Here is a 22,146-nt window from a genome sequence, read left to right on the forward strand (position 1 = left end):
TTACTTCTGCTGATCTTAGCATTAGGGAGAGGTTGCAGCTGCTGATTCTTAATAAGGGAGAGCATTAGGCAGGGAAGAAGAACAAAAAAACTGCTTCTGCTGTTAGCGATTTCCACTGTACAACACAACAGTTTGTGTGCAGTGACAGGGGAGGCTATATTTTTGTGCTTCAGCTCTGTAGGTTATTAGGCTGCCTTATAAGGCTCCCTGATAGCTACATTGCTGTTTGCACACTGCTGTGCAAGCTGCTTTTTTAAAAGCAAGAAAACTTTTCTTCCTCTTTTCTGCACAGTAACCAAGCATTAATTTTTCCGCACTTTTGTGTGCAGCAGTCCTGCTTATTAGGCTGCCTGCTGCCATACTTGGACTGAGAGCAACATTGTCAGCCTCCTACAATCTCCCGGGAGCTTCCAATTCTCGCCATTACTATATACAAACCTTGTGCGTGGTCATACACCTGCCTATTTCAGCCTGTTAAATTGAGGTGCAATCTATAGTGGGCCTGAGATAACAGTTCAGCATCCTACAATCTCTCGGGAGCTTCCTATTCTCCCCAATACTATATACACACCTTGTGCGTGGTCATACACCTGCCTATTTCAGCCTGTTAAATTGAGGTGTAATCTATAGTGGGCCTGAGATATTAGTTCAGCCTCCTACAATCTCTCGGGAGCTTCCAATTCTCCCCAATACTATATACTCACCTTGTTCGTGGTCATACACCTGCCTATTTCAGCCTGTTAAATTGAGGTGTAATCTATAGTGGGCCTGAGATAATAGTTCAGCCTCCTACAATCTCTCGGGAGATTCCAATTCTCCCAATACTATATACACACCTTGTGTGTGGTTACACCTGCCTATTTCAGCCTGTTAAATTGAGGTGTAATCTGATGTCTCACTTCCATTTCAGGTAGAGGTAGACGCTTCGGAGATTGGTGCAGGAGCTGTTTTGTCCCAAAAAGATCCGGTGACTTCTAAAATTAATCCCTGTGCCTTCTTTTCCCAAATGTTCTCCGCATCTGAATGCAACTATGATGTGGGGAATTGGGAATTGTTGGCCATGAAGTGGGCATTCGAGGAGTGGAGACATTGGTTGGAGGGAGCTAGACATCAAGTTGTGGTCCTCACTGACCACAAGAATTTGATTTACCTGGAGTCGGCCAAACACTTGAATCCTAGACAGGCTACAGTAGGTGTACCATGTTTTTCAGGCGTTTTGATTTTGTGGTCTCCTTTCTTCCGGACACTAAGAATGTTAAGGCAGACGCCCTTTCTAGGAGTTTCTTTGCTGATTCTCCTATTGTGACCAAACCTACTACCATCCTAGGTGAGAGGGTAGTTCTTTCTGCCATCTTGCCCGATTTGAGACGTGCTCTGGAAGAATTCCAGGAGGACAAACCTGAGCGTTGTCCTATGGGAAAATTGTATGTTCCTGACCAGTGGAGGAAGAGAGTGATGTCTGAAGTTCATTGCACCGCGTTGGCTGGTCATCCAGGTATTTTTGGTACCAGAGATTTGGTGAGTCGGTCTTTTTGGTGGCCCGCCTTATCTCGTGATGTCAGGAATTTTGTGCAGTCTTGTGGGACTTGTTCCCTGTCTAAACCCTGTTCTCATTCTAGTGGGTTGTTGATGCCCTTGCCGGTGCCCAAGAGGCCATGGACCCATATCTCAATGGATTTTATTTCTGATCTTCCTGTCTCTCAGAGAATGACTGTTATCTGGGTGATTTGTGATAGATTTTCTAAGGTGGTCCATCTTGTACCACACCCAAAGCTGCCATCTTCCTCAGAGTTGGTGCCCTTGTTTTTACAACAGGTGGTTCGGTTGCATGGGATTCCTGAGAACATTGTGTCAGACAGAGGAGTCCAGTTTGACTCCAGATTTTGGAAAGTCTTTTGTTCAAAGATAGGAATTCAGTTATCCTTCTCCTCTGCGTTTCACCCACAGACCAATGGGCAGACTGAGAGAACAAACCAGACTTTGGAGTCCTGTTTGAGTTGTTTTATATCTGCTGATCAGGATGATTGGGTCTCATTTTTGCCCTTGGCCGAATTCGCCCTAAATAATAGAGCTAGTTCTGCCACATTGATGTCACCCTTTTTCTGTAACTTTGGGTTTCATCCTCGATTTTCTTCAGGGCAAGTGGAATCTTCAGCCTGCCCAGGTGTTGACACTATGGTAGAGAGAATGCAGCATATTCGGGACCAAGTGGTGGATAAGTTGTCCCTCTCTCAGGAAAAGGCCCAGCGGTTTTCCAACTGGCATAGGACCATTGGTCCCCGGTTTAAAGTGGGTGATATAGTTTGGTTGTCGTCAAAAAATATCTCTATGAAGGTTGCGTCTCCAAAGTTCAAGCCAAGATTTATTGGGCCTTATAGGATTTTGGAGATTCTTAACCCGGTTTCTTTTCGATTGGCTCTTCCAGTTACGCTTAAGATCCATAACGTGTTTCATAAGTCTCTGTTGAAGAGGTTTGTTGAGCCAGTGGTTCCTATGGCGGCACCTCCTGACCCTGTGTTGGTTGAAGGTAATGTGGAGTATGAGGTAGAGAAAATACTGGATTCTCGTCTGGCTAGACGGAGACTCCAGTATTTGGTCAAGTGGAAGGGTTATGGCCAGGAGGAAAATTTTTTGGTCTCTGCCTCTGACATTCATGCCGATAGATTGGTTCATGCTTTTCACCGGGCCCATCTTGATCGGCCTGGTGGCGAGGATGAGGGTTCGGTGACCCCTCCTCAAGGGGGGGTACTGTTGTGAACTCATATTCTGGTTTACCTCTGGCTTCTGGTGAGGGTGGTTGAGCTGGCTGTGTTGACAGAGGAGTCATGAGTTCTCCATCTGGGCTCCCTCTGGTGATGACAGCAGATAATGGAGCTGATCTAAATTGCAGAGACCTGCCACCTGAGGAGGAGGACTGTGATTGGACATCAGGAGTCTCTGACTGGATTTAAGACAGCCGACTCCCTAATTTTGTGCTGGTGATTTTTTCCTGCCTTGAGGTTCTGGTTTCCAGTTCTGTTCATGCCTTCTCAAGCTAAGTGTGCTCTGCTATTTTTTCACATGAGATTTGGTCTGGTTTACTCAGTTTTTGTGGTCAGCTAGCCCCTGCTGGGGCTGTGCTGAATTTCCATTCTTATGTCTCTGTTTATGCCAGTTTGCTTTTTGTCCCTGATCAGATTGGTCTCTTTTTGCTCTGTCTTCACAATATACCAGAGTGCTGATATAGGGAATTGAAGTCTAGCAACTTCAGGGTTTTTGTTATCAGAATGTGTTGGACATTTTTTGGCAGGGTTTTGTGCGTGATTGCAGACAGCATCTTTTCTTTCCTGTCCTTTCTAGTTAGTGTGGGCCCCATCGTTTGCTCAGCCTATTTTTCTATCTGTGTTGTGTTTTCATCTTGTCTCACTGACAATACATGTTTGGGGGCTGTCTCTTGCTATGGGGTCTGCTCTGGGGCAGTTTAGATTTCCCCTTTTCTTGCTTTAGGCTTATTTAATTCTCCGGCTGTGACAAGGCATCTAGGATCATCGTAGGTACGCTCCACGGCTACTGCTAGTTGTGTGGATAGGATCAGGGGTCTGCAATCCGCTTAGTTACCAACCTCTCTGGTTTTCTGGGGCTTAGCTTGGTTTTGTCTTTCCTCCTCGGTGACTCATTCATAACAGTGGGCCTGAGATAATAGTTCAGCCTCCTACAATCTCTCGGGATCTTCCAATTCTCCCCATTACTATATGCACACCTTGTGCATGGTCATATACCTGCCTATTTCAGCCTGTTAAATTGAGGTGTAATCTATATTGAGCCTGAGATAATAGTTCAGCCTCCTACAATCTCTCGGGAGCTTCCAATTCTCCCCAATACTATATACACCTTGTACCTTGCTTTACAGCACCATATAGCTGGTGGTATTTTGGGTACATTTTTCCAAAAATGAGGAAGTATGGTGGAAGAGGCCGTGAAAGTTGGCGGAGTTGCCAGCTGGTACTGATTGTGGTGGTGGTGCATCTTCTGGTAGTGGCAAAAGCACAATAGCACCTAAGGCAGGATGTGTTGAGCCTGCGTCATCGTCTGGCTCTGGAATGCCTGGAAGGCTACCTTTTCTGGGAGTAGTTTAACAGCTTTTAAAGCCGGAGCATCAGGAACTGGTTTTGGCTTACATTGCTGAAAGAGACTCCAGCTAATATGCCCTCCTCTTCTGAAGTTTCAAAAAATGCAAACAGTGAGTTGTCAAGTGCTGGCTCCTGGTCAGGAAGAAACTCTTTCCTTGTGTCCTTCACCCCCAACAAAAGTGAATGATGCAGTAGGCCACACTTCACATTAGTCCATATAGCTCTTTCTCACATACCGTGCCTGGATTATCAAGTCAAATCGTGAATTCCCCAGTCCAAGATGAATCTGACATGAGTGTGGGTGGTCAGCCAGGGCAGTGGGGTTAATCGGTACCGGGCCGGTGTCTCAGAGGGATGTGTCACGGTGGTGGTGACCCGGTCCGTGGCCCTTGGCGTCCATGCCAAGGGGTGAATAACGTTTATAGGTGAATGATACGTGACGCCACCTGTGGTTTCTGATCAGATTGACCAGCGCTGCAGTGTCGCTTCTCTGGGACAGATGTTGTGGTGCAGCTAAGATGTAGAAGCCCTGCACAGATAGGGCCATAGTCGCAGGGCAGATGAAAGAGTTGGTAGATGGTGTGCAGGATGTAGCAGAGCCATGCGCCAGGTGCAGGAGAAAGATGACAGACACAGTCGTGCAATTCCTTTACCTTTACTTGTTACGTGCCGTCCAGGACCCAATGTACAGATGGATAAGGAGTTGGTCAGCCTGGAAGCAAATTAGGAATTCTCTCTCTGCAGATAGGTAGTGTGGCCTCCGTTCTAGCGCTTATCTGAGATACTCGCAGTTCTGAGTTCACTGAAATTCCCCCTGTTGACTCTATTTTGAAACTTTCTTGTATGGCAGGCAGCCGTAGCCTTTTTCTTCTGGCTCACACAAGTCTTAGTTGGGAACAGAGCATTTACAGCTGCTACTTCCTCCGCTTTCTGCTGCAGGACCGTGAGTGTCCCTACAAACTCGGAGATGGAATCCGGACCATGCGCTCCAGCTAGGAGTGAGCCTTAACTCTACTCATCCTCCAGCTCCCCTTCTCACATCCACACACTTCCCCTTCCCTTCACAGACTGCCCTAACTTCCCTCCTCCAGACCACAGAGAGCAGCTCCTCAGCAGTCAGGTTCAGAGCTTTCCCTGCTGGCCTGGAGTGGGAACTGCGTTGTGTGTTGGTTTTACTGCTAAAGAGATCCTTCATTGCTCCCAAGCAAGACATAACACTCCCTAGGAGGAAGGTAATGCCACTGTGGCGACCGTACTCCTGGGCGCGCCACAAGTGCACTGATGCCCAGCCACTGCTAGATGATTCTGCTGGTACATTGACCCAGACCACTACATTCCCTTCGCAATCTACACAGCCAGAATCTGACCTTGATGAAACTCAGCTTCCCCTTCCCGCATACTATACCACCTTACACGGTGACAAAGAGGAAGGTGCAGATGAAAGTGCAAGTTCCTTGAGCAGGTAGGGGGGGCATACTCATGGGCGACGGCACTGGCGCAGGGCCCCTCATAGTACGCAAAAGTGTCTCTGCCGGTGGGAGGGCCCTCCACCCGCTGTCAGACACACCGACGTACTATGAGGGGCACTGTGCCAGTGCCATTGCCAATGAGTGGGGCCCCCCTGCTTGCTCAGGATCACAGCACTTGGAAAGTTGAAATACTTACCTCTCCCTGCTCCACCGCTGTGATGTCTTCTGTGTTTCCTGACAGTGACATTCTGGTCAGAGAGCGCGATGACATAACGTTTGTTCGCCCTCTGCCTAAACAGTCCAAGTGCAGAGAGATGGAAGATGGAGACGATGAGGAGTCCAGACTAATACAGGGATTCCCTAGCGAGGAGACTTAATTGTTTTAAAGGTTGGGAGCAATTTTTGGGGAGCACTATACTCTGGAGAATGATATATGGGGCCCACCATACACTGGAGCATTCCAAAGATGGACATCAGACACTGGAGCAGCATTTACAGGGCCCATTATACACTGGAGCATTAGAAATGGGGCCCATTATATATGGAGCATTATTTGGGCCCATAAGACAGTGGAGCTTCATCCATGGGGACCAACATATACTGTAGCATTATGTGGAGCTCATCATATACTGTATCAAACATTATATGGGACCAATGATTCTGTATGGAGAAATATATGGGGCTCATTACTCTGTATAGCACACTATGCGGTGGCCATAATACTGTATGGAGTAATATACTGTCTGTTTTTGGAGCTACTGGAGAATTTAAAATGGATATCAGTTATGTGAAGTAAGAAGTGAAGTATTTTTCATTGTACTATTTCTCTGCCGTATCAGAGGATCATGAATTGTGGCCTGTGTTAAAGGAGCCCAGTGACACTCTTTGGCTCTGGCCCACGAAAATCTGGAGCCAGCCCTACCCCCCCCACAACTTTAGCCAAATAACCCCCAGTTTTCAATGCCTAACTATTAGTATAAAGTAAATTAAGGTTGACAAGCTTAAGTAATAAGAATTGATGTTTTTGACATTAAAATGGCCACTGTAGGTGTGTTTCCTGTCCTCCATTCACTGCCGACTTTTCTTCCCCATTGACTTGCATTTGGCTTCATGTTTCAGTCGGCCTTCGACTTTTCACTATAATCGGCCGATTGCGTTCGACCCGACTTTTGCGAAAGTCGTGTTTCATGAAATCCGACTCGACCCGAAAAAAGGCAAAGTCGCTCATTTCTACTTATAGGTGAATGTAAAAACTGTGGTGAATCCAGTCAGAAAGACTTTAGAATGATGTCTGTGCAGGTTAGAGAGGGAACCCAGGCTCTTAGGCCTGCAGGAAATATTGTAGTGAAAACAGCCTCCATGTGTGTTCTGCTCTCCATGAAGACATCCCTCAGACTAACGAACATTCTAGACTTGCCTGGAAAACAGTTTCTCGTATTGACCATGTGAGTAGAAGCTGGCCAATAGGACACCAAATTCACATCTCAGAGCCTTACAAAACAATAATTATGAGTCATTGTACACTTTCACCATTAGATGGCGCCAGAACACAGCAAATGAGAAATGCATTGCATCTAAAATGGAAGTGATGAGAAATGGAGAATTACAGGTCACAAATGCAGGGGACAATGTAGACGGGTAATTAGAGTGTGAGCTGTAGTGTACATAAGCTATTCACAATCCAGGATTACTTAAAGGGATGGATACACTTTGGACTGGGTAACTACATACCTTCCCTCTGAAGATAAGCTGTCCTTGGTGACTTCATGAGTGAAGGACTACTAAAGAAGGAAATATACAGGTAATGTAAAGCAAAACCAAGGCAAGCATACTCAGATATATGGGAGAACAATATGCAACAAACAACTGCAAAACATGAAGGTGGAAGTGCCAGTGTGGAATAGTCTCTTTCTGCAATATACTATAGTCCATATAAAAGGCTCTGGAAAGGCAATTTAGTGGCAACAAATAGTCCATAATAAGTCCATGGCTGCATATCAAAATAATGCAAATAATAAGCAAAGTGCATGGAATTACCCAGGTGCAGAAGCGTAAATGTTACTAAACTGACTGGCTAACTAAATATACACATGGAAATGGATATGTTTTTCTTTTTAGTCTCTGTATAGGCCTGGAAGTGTTCCCTTTGTGCTTCGCTCTGAACGTCTCATCCTTTGATCAGACTCTTCCTCTTGAGCAGTAATGAAACAGTCTGCTGGTTCAGGTGGGATTGGCAAAGGAGCAACAAATGGAGCAGGAATCGAGATGGGGACATATTGATAGCACAGAAGGATAAATTGATAGTTGAAAGGAGACTCTTCCGCCATGGATTGTCTAAGTGGTGGCTCCAAGGTAGGAATTGGTGTGTAGACCGGCATGACTTGTGGAGGAGGTGAGGACATCACCAGTAGATCCTCTTTAGTACATACAGTTAGGTAAATATATATTTGGACAGAGACAACCTTTTTTCTAATTTTGGTTCTAGACATTACCACAATGAATTTTAAACAAAACAATTCAGATGTAGCTGAAGTTCAGACTTTCAGCTTTCATTTGAGGGTATCCACATTAAAATTGGATGAAGGGTTTAGGAGTTTCAGCTCCTTAACATGTGCCACCCTGTTTTTAAAGGGACCAAAAGTAATTGGACAATTGACTCCAAGGCTATTTCATGGACAGGTGTGGGCAATCCCTTCGGTATGTCATTCTCAATTAAGCAGATAAAAGGCCTGGTGTTGATTTGAGGCGTGGTGCTTGCATTTGGAAGGTTTTGCTGTGATGGAAACATGCAGTCAAAGGAGCTCTCCATGCAGGTGAAACAAGCCAGAGACATATATATATACAGGAGAGACATAAGCAATGCTCTTTAATAAAGATCGCATGTAGCGATCAAAACGCGTCGCTTTTGTCTCTCCTGTCTGAGCTGATGCAGTCCTGGAGCTGAATTGTTTTATATCCATTTTGGAATAAAAGTGGAAATCATATCCTTTCGTGGAGCTGGATTTTTTTCTATTATCTTTATTGGATCGACCACTGCAGGATGGTGTTCCGTGCTCCCTTTGGAAGTCGGTGAGCTGGCTCTATGTCTTTATGCAAATATATATGGACCTAACTGTAACTTCATGCTGTTTCTGTGGACCGTCTGTGGGGCCACTCCGGGTTTCTTTACTTCATATACATTGGACTCCAGATGTATGATAGCTGTAATTATGTACTGCTCTGTTTCCCCCAGTGAGCTGAGTTTCATTGTATGGTGGCAGGTTTTTAGCCATACTTTGTCTCCAAGGTGAAGTGGAGAAGCATTAGCTCTTTGATTGTAGCTCTCTTCCTGTCGACAGTGAGCTTCGCCCATGCGGTATTCTTCGCTGATGCTCTGAGACCCAATGAGTTTTAGGCAGGGGATTGATCACATCGGGAACCTGGATTCCCAAAGCACAATCTTTTGGGAGTTGACCTTGTCTTCCAAGCATCAAGCAATATGGTGAGTAGCCGGTAGAACAGTGGGCAGTATTTTTATAGGTTTCCACTAACTCATCAAGTAGTTGAGGCCATTCAGCTTGTTTGGTAACAGATGCAATTTTCAGCATATTGATGACGGTCTGATTGACTTTCTCACAATGGCTATTCCCTTGTGGATGATAGGCAGTGGTTCTTAGCTTCTTGCAACCATGGAATTGGCACAGTTCTTGAAATAGTTGGGACTCAAAGACAGGTCCATGGTCTGTGAGGACTGCTTCAGGGCAACCAAAATGTCTAACATATTCGTGGTAAAAGGTGATACCTGTAGTCCGAGCTGTAAGGTATTTCACTGGTATAGCATCAACCCACTTAGTATAATACAAAAAAACTCCAGATTTTCAAAGCCAGCTTACCCGTACACCCCGGTGTGTGAGATCCAATATCAATCCAGGAGAAAGTCTGCACAGAGACCAGAGCAGGAGCCAGCCACGAAAGATTCAAATGAAAAAATGTAACTTTAAACTCCAGCGGACAAAATCCAGGATGCAAAATTTTAAAAAGTTTTTTCTTGCATTAGCAAAGATTTTTATAATTAAAGTCCATCATAAAATTAATCCACACTTCTGGACAGTAGATAAATAGATTAGGGGAAGGGGGGGGTTAGAAGTGTGGATTTATTTTATGATGGACTTTAATAACAAAAATAATTTGCTAATGCAAGAAAAAACTTTTTAAAATTTTGCATCCTGGATTTTGTCCGCTGGAGTTTAAAGTTACATTTTTTCACTTAGTATAATAGTCCACCATGGTAAGGGCATTCGTGCAGCCTGAATGAGTTGGAGCTAGCTTCACGTGATCAAGAGCAACTAGCTCATTCAGTTTCTGAGAATAGATTGGATGAAGATGAGCTCTGGCATCATTCTTACCAGCTTTAATGAGGTTGCAAGCTGAACATGCGCTACACCAATTCTCTATGTCTGAGCGCATCTAAATCCAATAGAAGCATTGACATATGGTGGCTTCAGTTTTGTGTACTCCAAAGTGCCCAGACTGGTCGTGATAGGCATCGAAAACAATTCTGGCATCTCACCATGGGATTAGCATTTGATGTAACCTTTCTCCAGAAACAGGGTCCAGGGAATTATGCAAGATCAAGCCCTTTTGAATGAAGAGTCTTTTGTGCTGTCTCCATAGACGATCAAGCTTAACATCAGGACATTGTCTGCATTATCGAGCAGGTATTCTCCCAGTAGTCTGGTATTCATAGATCTCTCCTAGGACGCAAGACTCATTTTGTAGGGTTTGTCATCTCAATGGATCTTAGGACAAATCTGGTTTTGGTTGAGAGACTACATCAGTTTGTGTAGCAGCAATGGCATTCTGTACAGCAAATCTTTGAAAGAAGGGAGGTATCTCGACATCTTCCCACAGATCTTCCTCTGGAGACTCTTCTCCTATGGGCACATGAGATAACACATCTGCATTGATGTTGATTTTGCCACTGCGATACTTAATGTCAAAGCAGAAACTCACCAATCTTGAAGCCCATCTCTGATCCAGAGCACCTAGCTGTACAGTATTAAGGTGAGCGAGAGGATTACTGTCAGTGTAAACTGTGAAGGGGTAGCCACGAGGTAATCTTTGAACTTCTCGGTGATGGCCCACACAAGAGCTAGCAGCTCTAAATTGAATGAGCTGTAATTGTTATTGTTCCTCTTGATGCCTCTCAAGCTTCAGCTGGCATAGGCAATGACTCTCTCTTTGCCATTCTGGACTTTTGATAGTACCACTCCGAGGCCTTGATAGCAGGCATCCATATAGAGACGGAAAGGGTGGCAGTAGTCAGGATATCCAGAATTGGAGGGGAAGTTAATAAGTTTTTCAGCAACTGAAAGACAGTTTCTTGTCTCTCAGACCTATCAATTGGAAGTCTGTCGTAGTGTTCTCTAGGGCAACTTTGTAGCAGTTCTGTAAGGGGTTCTGCTATTTGTGCAAAATGAGGGATGATGCGACAGTAGTTTCCCACAAAATCTAGTAAACTCTTGACTTCTTTCATGGTTCTTGGAGTATCCCAGTCGTTCACAGCTAAGATTGTGTCAGGATCGGGCTGGATACCTTCGGCACTTACAAATATGACCCAGGTATTTGACCTTCGACTTGAGCAAATGGCACTTTGATGGTTTTAGTTTCAGTCCATGTCCAATGAGTACCTGGAATACTTCTGCAAGACGGCGTAAGTGCTCTTCATAAGTACGGGAATACATGATCATATCATCGAGATATAATAAAACGCTTTGGAAGTTGAGGTGACCAAGACATCTCTCCATGAGCTGCCGAAACGTAGCAGGGGCAGTGCATAACCCAAATGGCATACTGTCAAACTCATAGAGTCCCATTGGGGTGGTGAAGGCTGTCTACTCTCTATTGTCAAGAGCCATGGGTACCTGCCAATAGCTGCTGGTCAAGTCAAGAGTGGAGAAATATGCAGCTGAGCCAAGAGCCGTGATGGATTCTTCAATCCGTGGAAGAGGATTCATCTTTCTGTAGTTGACACAAAACCTTATGTTACCATCATTCTTTTTCACCTGGAAGATTGGTGCAGCCCATGGGCTTTGACTTTCTCAAATAACTTTAGAATCTTTCATCTTCTTTAACAGCGTCTTTACTTGCTGATAGTTAGCAGGATGTACTGGACGGTGTCTTTCCTTGATAGGAGGATGATCACCTGTTTCGATTCTGTGTTGTATCAGGGAAGTCCTGCCAAAGTCAAGTGGGTGCTTGTTCAAAGCTTGGCTGTGTCGTTTAGAAACTTTGGTGACACCCTGGATGTGTTCGATGGGAGTGTTAGCATCTCCTACATTAAGTTAACTCCACTAGTAGGTAGTGGGTGTATTAGAACCTTTGGGAGTGGCTTTCATGATTTTTGATGAGCAAGTGTCTTGTCATCTTGGCTGTCTTCAGCCAGTTGAGCGACTGAATTAAACTTGTATAGCTCGATGGGTGCATCACTCAGGTTGATTAGCTGTATTGGTACTCTACCATTTCAAAACAGTGACGTTACTTCTGGCAGCTTTTACCAGGGGCTGTCCTTCAATTGGGTTGGAGTTTAGAAGTGCTTCATAGTCTTTGTTAATTCCTGTTCAAGCTTGGCACCAGATTAAAGTATCGCTGTTGGCTGACAGGGCAACTAGGCATGTGTCGTGATACGCACATGGCAGATGTCACCTTTACAGTTGGCAAACTTCTGTTGGACACAGAACACTTTGATGGTCTGTTAAACAGCTTTCCTGTAAGGGGAAGAAGCAGAAGGAAGAGAAGCATGCAAGGCAGCGAGCAATTCAGGAAACACATGACACATAACATTCATGCCTAGCGCTACTGCTGTTGTATCTCCCTTAGCCTCAGTAAAAATTACACCTTGACCTGGTAACTTAAGATCCCCAATTTTGATGATGGCAAACAGATTGACCATTACTTGCAATCACACATAACTTTGCTTTGCCCACTGAATTCAGAATATTATAGTCCCAATGCTTCTCAAAAGTTCGATGGTCAATGGTGGCGATTTGTGAACCAATGTCTAATAAAGCTTCTAAGGGTACACCATCAATCCATATGGTTATATACGGGCATTTGGAGATGAACCAGAAGACCCATTGTGACAGTCCTTCTGGGCCTTTGGATTCACCTCCCGAGGGGCGGCCCTTGGCCTCAGGGGTGACCCATTTAACTTATAGCATTGATGCTTATAGTGCCCAGGACGCTCATAATATAGACAGTAGACACAATCTCCAGATGGAAGCTCTCCAGCACCTGGGTGACTAAAACGTGGTTCTGGGGACACTGCCCGACTTCCGGATGACTCGTGTGGTGCAGAGGATTGGCTTTTTATTTCCTTCAAGACTTGGCATACAGAGTCAAGGACTTGGACAAGTGCATATGTGGTAATAGGAGTATGACAAAGAGTAGTGGTGGAACGGACTGTGTGGCCTGCATAAGTGGAGCAGTTGAAAGTGGAGATACAGTGGATATTCCGGCAGCCAGGTCTAGAGAACAAGGAGCAGGAGCATAGCAGGGACAATGTGAGTCATTACCTGCAAGGCTAGAGCTTTAAAGTCTAAGAAAGTCATGTTGGTGCTTTGTCTGGAATCCACACCCTCTATGAATCTGTCAGTGATTATGTTTTCTGTAGCAGCAAGATCTAGATTGTCTATTTGCTGTAAAGCCCTGTATGCAGACTGAAGGGCTAATGTATAACCCCAGAGGGTCTCACCTGGATCCTGACGTCGGTTGTAAAATTTTAGACGAACCTTGCAAGGCGACTGGTGCTCAAATTCTTTTCTCAGGTGGGTGAGGATCTGTTCTATGCTGGTCTTTTCAGTAGATTGCCAGGAATGGATTTCTTCAGCTGCTGGACCTTCAAGCTTGACCAGGAGAAGTTGTACCTGCTCAGAACCTTATGCGCAGCTCCTGCTTATGGAGACACACAATAGCACAAAGGGGATCAGAAAGAAGTGGGGCATTTCAATTTGTTAGCTCAGAATTTGCTTAATATTTTTTTGTGTCAAGGAGCAGTTTTGCTCTTCCAGAGCCTTTGCACTACCCACAACGTGGAAATTCGCAATATTCCCTTTAAATGATGGACCTGAGTGGGGTCTTGATTTTTAGCAGATTCATTTGATGCTTTCTTTGGGATCATTTTACATATCATTTTGGATCACATTTATCCTGGGCTATATGATGAGCACTTAGGTGGGGTTTCCATTAGGCATGAGTGAGTACTAAAATGCTCTGGTTCTCATTGCATGAACTGAGCAATTCCTAATACTCGCATGCTCATTTCAAGTAACAAGTATAATTAGAGTCAATGGGAAAGCCAAGCTTTTTTTTCCAGCAGACCCTACAAAGAGGTTTGGGGGGCAGTGAAAATGTTCAAATGGATGAGAAAAGTGCTGAGTGGTAGGAGAACAGCATGGGGAAGTCACTGACTCCCAGATCATCAGTGACTCCCAAATCCCTGCTGAGAACAATGATGTCATACTTTTACTCCACTTTAAGGAGTGGCAATAAAACATTCCAAACTGATAAGAAATTGCATTTTACAGGAAAAAAAGTTAACAAACATTTTTTACTGAATAATGACTTGTATATAAGGAAAAAGAATTTACCAAAAAATATAATTTAACTAAACCAAAATTTATTTTTTCACTGCAAAAAATAACATTTCAGTGAAATTTATTAAGGAAGCAAGAGCTGCCAAACATAAGGGACTCAGATATGTCATGTATTGGTACTCCTAGACTCCGAAAGGCCATGCAATTCTAAGAGTTATATACCAAAGAAATGAACTCCAGACCACAGAATAGTCTATAAGTGAGCTATATAATATCGATAAGGGTATGTGCAAACATTGAGTCAAATTTCTGTATCTCTTAGTAGGAAAAACACAGCTGCAAATATGTGCATTTTTTGGTGCATTTTAACCGTGTGTGAGGTGCATTTTTCTCTGCGTTTTTGCTTACATTTTTTATTGATTTTGTCAAAGTCAATGTTGAAAAATGCAGGGCGAAAATGCACAGAGAATTTACATGCAACAGAATATTTTCTGCACTGAATCTGCAAGTCAAAATACTCAACATGTGCAAGACATGTTAAGGTTCTCATTCACTGGCATCAGGTTTTGTGACAAAACCAAGCAGGAAAAAAAACCAACCCAAATCTGCAACGTGTACATAGAACATGGACTTTTGAAGACTTTTTTGAGGAATAAATACCATCTAAGTGAACTCTAGATCATGGAATAGTCTATCGATGAGTAATATAATAACGATAAAATTTTAAACAAGTTTTTTGAGGTTTTTATAACAATGAAATGTATCCAAGAAGATGTAATACCCTATGATTGAGCAATATATTTCCAATAAATTTTAAACATGTTTTTGAGGCTTATATACAAAGAAAATGTACTCCAGACTACAAAATAGTCTATGGATAATTACAATAATATCGATGACATTTTTAACAAATGTTTTTAGATTTTGAAAGTGATTTACCAATGAACTGTACCCAAGATCATGTAATACTGAATGGCTGAGAAATGTAACATAGCAACATTTTTTACATTTTTTTAGTTATCTATCAGAAAAATATACCCTATAACCCAGAATAGTGTATGAAATGTGAACAAACAGGCAACATTTTCAAATGCCTTTTTGTACTGATAGTCACCACCAAAATGATACAGAAAGCACATAATACTGTATGGATGACTAATCAAATCCTCAATTTTTTTAAGCTTTTCGTAAGTTTTGCATACCATGTAATGCAACAATAACTATGTTAAACTGTATGTATGTATAAACTCATTAAAAAAGTGTACTTGATGAACTTATACAGTCATAAAGACTTTGCAGAAAGTCCAAAGCCAGACAAAAAATATGGGGAGGGATCACTCAAAGGCAACAACTGGTGGGCCTCATTAAAATATGGAATACTACAAACACTTTATGTGCTGCTGTCATCTAGTGGTGTGGAAAAGTGTGGACTGATCCAGGCTCTTTTCATTTTTATGAGAGTGAGCCTTTATTTGTTAGTTATGTATGGAGATGGCAACTCTTAGGCTAGTTTCACACTAGCGTTTATTCGACGCAGTGCATGGCGCCACTAAGCCCCTCCCCCTGCCGGCTCCCTGCCCGCCCCATCCTGTCATCGCCGCCTATCGCACATGGACGCTTGCGATCTGCGCACCCTATCTTTAGCATAGGGTGCGCAGATCATGCGCTGGCCGTGCGCTAGTAGGATTTTGGCGTGCGCTGCACACTTTTGAAGGTGCGCCCGTGTGCGCCGAACGCAGCATGTTGCATTTCGGTGCGCACGGCGCACCTTCATTTCGGCGCGCACGGCGCACCCTGCTAAAGATAGGGTGCACAGATCGCAAGCGTCCATGTGTGATAGTAGGCGGCGATGACCGGATGGGGTGGGCAGGGAGCCAACAGGGGGCGGGGCTTAGCGGCACCGTGCGCTGCGTCGAATAAACGCTACTGTTTTCACAGTAGCCTTAGTATGCACCTGTTCAGACCAGTATTCTGTTTGGAATTGATGGTCAGTCTTTTGATATTTGTATACTGAATGAGTTGCTTCAATGATAACTGATTGGTCACAGCTGTGGTCAGTAATTGGCATCAGCAAACACATGCCTGCCTCTGCAGAGAAAGTGTGGGGACTAGCATGGGATCAGTAAATCAATAGATGTTGAGCAGGTGGCATCGGTAAGATGAGCAGGACTTATTTTTATTTTAGCGCCTGCTAAATGGTTATTTAAAAGCAAAATCAGAGGTAGGAAGACCTTTAAACATTTTTTCAATAATCAAGGTTATTTTTCTATTATATTCCATCCAATTTAAACATAGAAATGTGGCATGGTACATCAGATATCTTATGTGCAGAGAGTTTCTCTTAAAACCCTTTCTTATACAACATAGCCTGTGCAATGCTGCATAGACTCAATGCACATAGCGGTGCCCTAAGGCTGTATTCATACAGCATTAGTTATATTTATACTATTCTAACACGTGCAGAAGAACTAACAGATCCCATTATCCACATCAATGATTTTAGTCAATGTATTAACTATCCCTAAATAACCAATTAAAATAAATGAATGTTTTCTTCTTTCAATAAAACTATACAATATATAAATCATTATTTTACTTAAAATCATTATTAGTGCAATTTTTCAACATTTTTTATTCCTAATTAAGACTAATATTTTTCAACTTTAAACTTTAAGGCAATAAACAAAATATTACAAGCATTGTTCTACTGTTTTCAAATGCTAAATGTCTTTTTTCAAGTTGTGAAGAAACAGTAATGACCTTAATAGTCATTAAGACTGAATCTGGAGCTGATCCTGAATGTTAATGAAAAACTTGGTTTAAAGTTTTAAACTTGTTTCTTAAACAACTTAAAACAATAAATGTGGTTATTACATCAGCATAAACAACAATTAGCTGTTTCAACATGTATTTGGCAAATTGTAACTTTCTTTAAAGTATATTTATGACCTTATTGAACTGCATAACTCAATGTAAAATTACACTAAGTTCATTGTAAGCTGAATATCAAGCCCATCGTTTTATGCATGAGCTGCTTTGAGTATACCTCTAGGTAATTGTATGTATGCTAGAAATATAAATCCAATTAATTCCATGGTCTGAACTTCTATTGTGCATTCTTAAGCATATTATGTAGCAACAGTATAACTTTGAGATTTAATACTCTTAAATTCATTGTTAACAAAACAATCTAAAGTGACAGATTGCCTGAGGTAATTATCATCAATAGGATACCAGGTTTTTGACTCAGGATTTATTTAACAAAAGCAGGAAAATATAAGAGAAACAATTTATTATAATCTCTACCATGTTCAAATGTTACCATAAAAACATGACATAAATAGCATTTATACTGTATATGTCTATCTATATATCTATATAGAGAAAAATCCTGACCAGCACCTCTTAAGTGTGAACAGGGGCAAGCTAGAGTCATTGCAAACAGAGTGGTATATTTCAAGTGTTTATTTCTGTTAACGATGATTATGCTTGGTTGGGGCTCCTTTTGCATCAATTACTGCATCAATACGGTGTGACATGTAGACGATCAGCCTGTGGCACTGCTGAGGTGTTATGGAAGCCCAGGTTGCTTTGATAGCAGCCTTCAGGTCATCTGCATTGTTGGGTCTGGTGTCTCTCATCTATCTCTTGACAATACCCCATAGATTATAGATGAGGTTAAGGTCAGATGAGCTTGCTGGCCAATTAAGCACAGTGATACTATTATTTTAAACCATGTATTGGTACTAGAGTTGAGTGAAACAGGTCGGCCAGATTCATAAGTCGCCGACTTATGGCAAAGTCAGGTTTCGCCGACCGAAACCCGACCACAGCGTCAAGTCGGCCATGCGGTCGGCAAAACGAGCGCCAAAGTCGGATTTGCCAGAATGCTTGCACGCAACTTTTTTTCAGCCACTGAGCAAGGGCGTACACTGTGGGCAACGAGATGACATGTGCAGAGTCCGGGGAGAGAGAGAGATTTAAAAAAGTGGTCCGGCATGTGGGTGTCCTCCACTCCCTGCTGACTTTACTTCCCCATTGACTTGCATTGGGTTTCGTGTTTCAGTTGGACCTTTCCCGATAGTCGGCCCATTTCGTTCGACTCGACTTTTGAGAAAGTTGGGTTTCACGAAACCCAACTCGGCCCTAAAAAAGGCAAAGTCACTCATCTCTAATTGGTACTTTTGTCAGTGTGGATTGGTGCCAAGTCCTGCTGGAGAATGAAACTTCCATCTCCAAAATGCTTGTTGGCAGAGGGAGGCATAAAATGGTCTAAAATTTCCTGGTAGATGGCTGTACTGACTTTGGTCTTGATAAAACAGAATAGACCTACACCAACACATGACATTTCTCCCCAAACCATCATTGATAGTAAAAACTTCAAACTAGATCTCAAGCAGCTTGGATTGTGTGCCTCTCTACTCTTCCTTCAGTTTCTGTGACATTGATTTCCAAATGAAATGCAAAATTTACTTTCATCGGAAAGCAACATCTTGAACCACTGAGAAACAGTCCAGTTCTTTTTCTCCTTGGCCCTGGTAAGATGCTTCTGGCATTGTCTAATGTTCATGAGTGGCTTGACACAAGGAATGAAAAACTTGTAGCTCATGTGCTGGATACATCTCTGTGTGGTGGCTCTTGAAGCAATGACTCCAGTAGCAGTCCACTCTTTTTGAATTTCCTAAAATTTTTTAATGGCCTTTTCTTAATAATTCTTTCAAGACTGAGGTAATCCCGTTTGCTTGTGCACCTTTTTCTGCTACACTTTTACCTTCCACTCAACTTTTCATTAATATGCTTGGATGTGGCACTCTATGAACAGCCAGATTATTTATAATTATTTATAATTGACCTATTGTGCATATCTATCTATACAGGGTGGGCCATTTACATGGATACACCTAAATACAATGGGAATGGCTGGTGATATCAACTTCCTGTTTGTGGCACATTAGTATATGGGAGGGAGAAAGCTTTTCAAGATGGGTGGTGAGCATAGTGGCCATTTTGAAGTCTGCCATTTTGGATCCAACTTAATTTTTTTCATGGGAAGAGGGTCATGTGACACATCAAACTTATTAAGAATTTCACAAGAAAAACAATGGTGTGATTGGTTTTAACATAAATGTATTCTTTCATGAGTTATATACAATTTTCTCTTTGTTTACAGCCATTGACATGTTGCAGAGGTTAACACGTGAGGAGCGGATAGAAATTGTGTTGATGTCTGGTGAACGCAGTACCCGGGACATTGCAGCAGATTTCAAGGCAAGACACCATACACAAGAAAACTGTCACCATTCCCATTATATTTAGGTGTATCCATATAAATTGCCCACCCAAAAAAGTTTGCCTCATCACTGAACATAATGCTCTGTGTAATTGAGGGTCCTGTACCAATTTTTGTTTTGCCCACTCTGCAAATTCAGTGCTCCGATCTGGTTCACCAATCATTCACATTTTATTTTATTGTATCCATATAAATGGCTCACCCTGTATATATATATATACATATATATATATATATATATATATAGACAGGGTGAGCCACTTGTATTATAGAATTTGTATTATGGCAAGAAAAAAGCAGCTAGGTAAAGATAAATAAGTGGCCATTATTACTTTAAGAAATTAAGGTCAGTCAGTCCGAAAAATTGAGAAAACTTTGAAAGTGTCCCCAAGTGCAGTGGCAAAAACCATCAAGCGCTACAAAGAAACTTGCTGACATGAGGACCGCCCCAGGAAAGGAAGACCAAGAGTCACCTCTGCTGCAGAGGATAAGTTCATCCGAGTCACCAGCCTCAGAAATTGCAGGTTAACAGCAGCTCAGATTAGAGACCAAGTCACTGCCACACAGAGTTCTAGCAGCAGACACATCTCTACAACAACTGTTAAGAGGAGACTTTGGGAGCTCTGAAGATGGTGAATTCCTGAGCTCTCCCTTTGCCACCTATTTGAAGCAACTTATCCAGCAACTAAGTTCTTCTATTATCAAGATTTTTTGAAGAATCATTCCGGAGGATACCCTGGACAACTGGCAACAAATTTGGAAGCTTTGTTTTATCTGGACTCGAGTTATAACTGATTTGCTTTTCTGCTGATTCATCATGCTTGCAGAGAGGCCAGCAGACTTGAAGCAATGAGAGCTTGGAGTGGGATTGCTACACTGCGTGGAGAAGCACCTGTATACAGAAGGAGGAATCCTGGACATATTCATCCTTCCTACACCTGGATTAGAATCTTTTCTGCAGGGACCGGATCCTGGAGCTGCTGGGATACAGGCCAAGCACTTAACATATGCTGGACTGCGGTAGGGACTTGATTTAATTTAACTGACTGCGGAGGATTGTACTTGAAAGAGGGAATCACATCAGAATTAGTGACACTCAGCTGGTACGGTGAGTCACTTTGTTTAATAAAAGACCCCGTGCCACACTCTTTGTCCCCTCTCCCTCCCATCACGCCCTGCTGCTGGCAGGTTTTTGTCCTGGGTCTCCACTAGCTCGCTCAGACAAAGCTTATATCTTGCCTACTGCTTTAACTGCGCTGCCTGTGCTAAACAAGAACACCTGGTGTCCTACACTCGCACTAGGTAGCCCCCTCCACAAACAATATATCCTTGCAAACCAGGATTGTGCCTTCCTTTCCCTGTCCTATAGAGTACTAATGATATGAATACCTAGACTGCCCCCTAGCGACAGGCAAGGGGAGATGCTTGATTAAATTATAATTTTTCAGATCCTTTAGCCTTCTATATACAGATATGTGGAAATCTGGAAATCTGGAGCTAAAATGCAGCGTTCCATAGACAAGCCCCTGAAATCCATTACACAAGCCGATGTGGATACATTTTTGAAGAAGCAAACTGCTCTACCTGGCCCTACTAGATCTCCAGGTCATACAGATCATTGTACATAGGATGATTCAGACTCTGATCCTGAAAGTGACACTGACACAGGTGGAGACTCAAAGGACAATTTGGTAACACGTTCCTTCTTTGAACGGAACCTGTCCAGGGCCCTTAAACCTATCGGAAAAGAGCTCGCTGAAATTAAGCATGATCTATTTCAACAAGGACACAGGCTAGAGGACATGGAGCAAAGCCAAATAGCTATGTCACAGCACACCAATGGTCTCCTTGACAGTTTAAAAGTCCATGAAAACCAGCTACATGATATCCAATCAACTCTGGAGGACCATGAGAACCGTGAGCGCAGAAACAACGTTAGAATTAAAGGTCTCCCGGAATCTGTGGCATTTGATGCTCTGGCCAAGGCAGCCAAAGAGATTTTTGGGAAACTTCTGCTGGATGGGGACCCCACTGACTTTGAGCTTGTACGAGTACACAGGTCCTTGCACCCTAAATCAAAACAGGGGGAACCTCCAAGAGATGTTCTATGCCGTTTCCTAGACTTCCGTACAAAAGAGCTGAATATGCGCAGATCTCGTGAGTCGGAGGAGATTACCTATGAAGGCTCACACCTGAGATTGTTCGAGGATCTTTCAGCCACTACTCTCAGGAAGCAATGGCTTATTAAACCATTCACGGATGCCCTGATTCATAAAGACTTCGGCTTCCACTGGCTTTACCCTATTTGGATCTCCATTTCGGCTGGTTAAAAAAGGTTTCTGGTCAGATCATCCGCCGACATCAGGAAAGTTTGCAAATCTCTAGATATTGGCCTGGAGACCTTTCCTGACCTAGAGACTTTCCACACGGCTTCTCTTCTCAGGCCTCTACAACCACCTCTCCCTTGGATTACCATGGGCTCTCCCAAAGCACAGAGACTGAAAAGAAAGTCAACTAAGACACCATCAACTAAAGGGGACATTGAAGTAACATGAACATGTGACCTGTTTCCATCCAGATCCAAGGATTATTTCCTCTTTTTGTGCATTGCTCTTAGTGGTTATGTAATTATTGTATCTTTAGTCTCGTGATATTGTAAGTGCTGTTTTCCCATAATCTTTTCCTTTACTAACTTCCCTCCCATT

Source organism: Dendrobates tinctorius, unplaced genomic scaffold (assembly GCF_039654945.1).
Source record: "Dendrobates tinctorius isolate UK_male_01 unplaced genomic scaffold, ASM3965494v1 ptg000064l, whole genome shotgun sequence".
Classification (NCBI taxonomy): domain Eukaryota; kingdom Metazoa; phylum Chordata; class Amphibia; order Anura; family Dendrobatidae; genus Dendrobates; species Dendrobates tinctorius.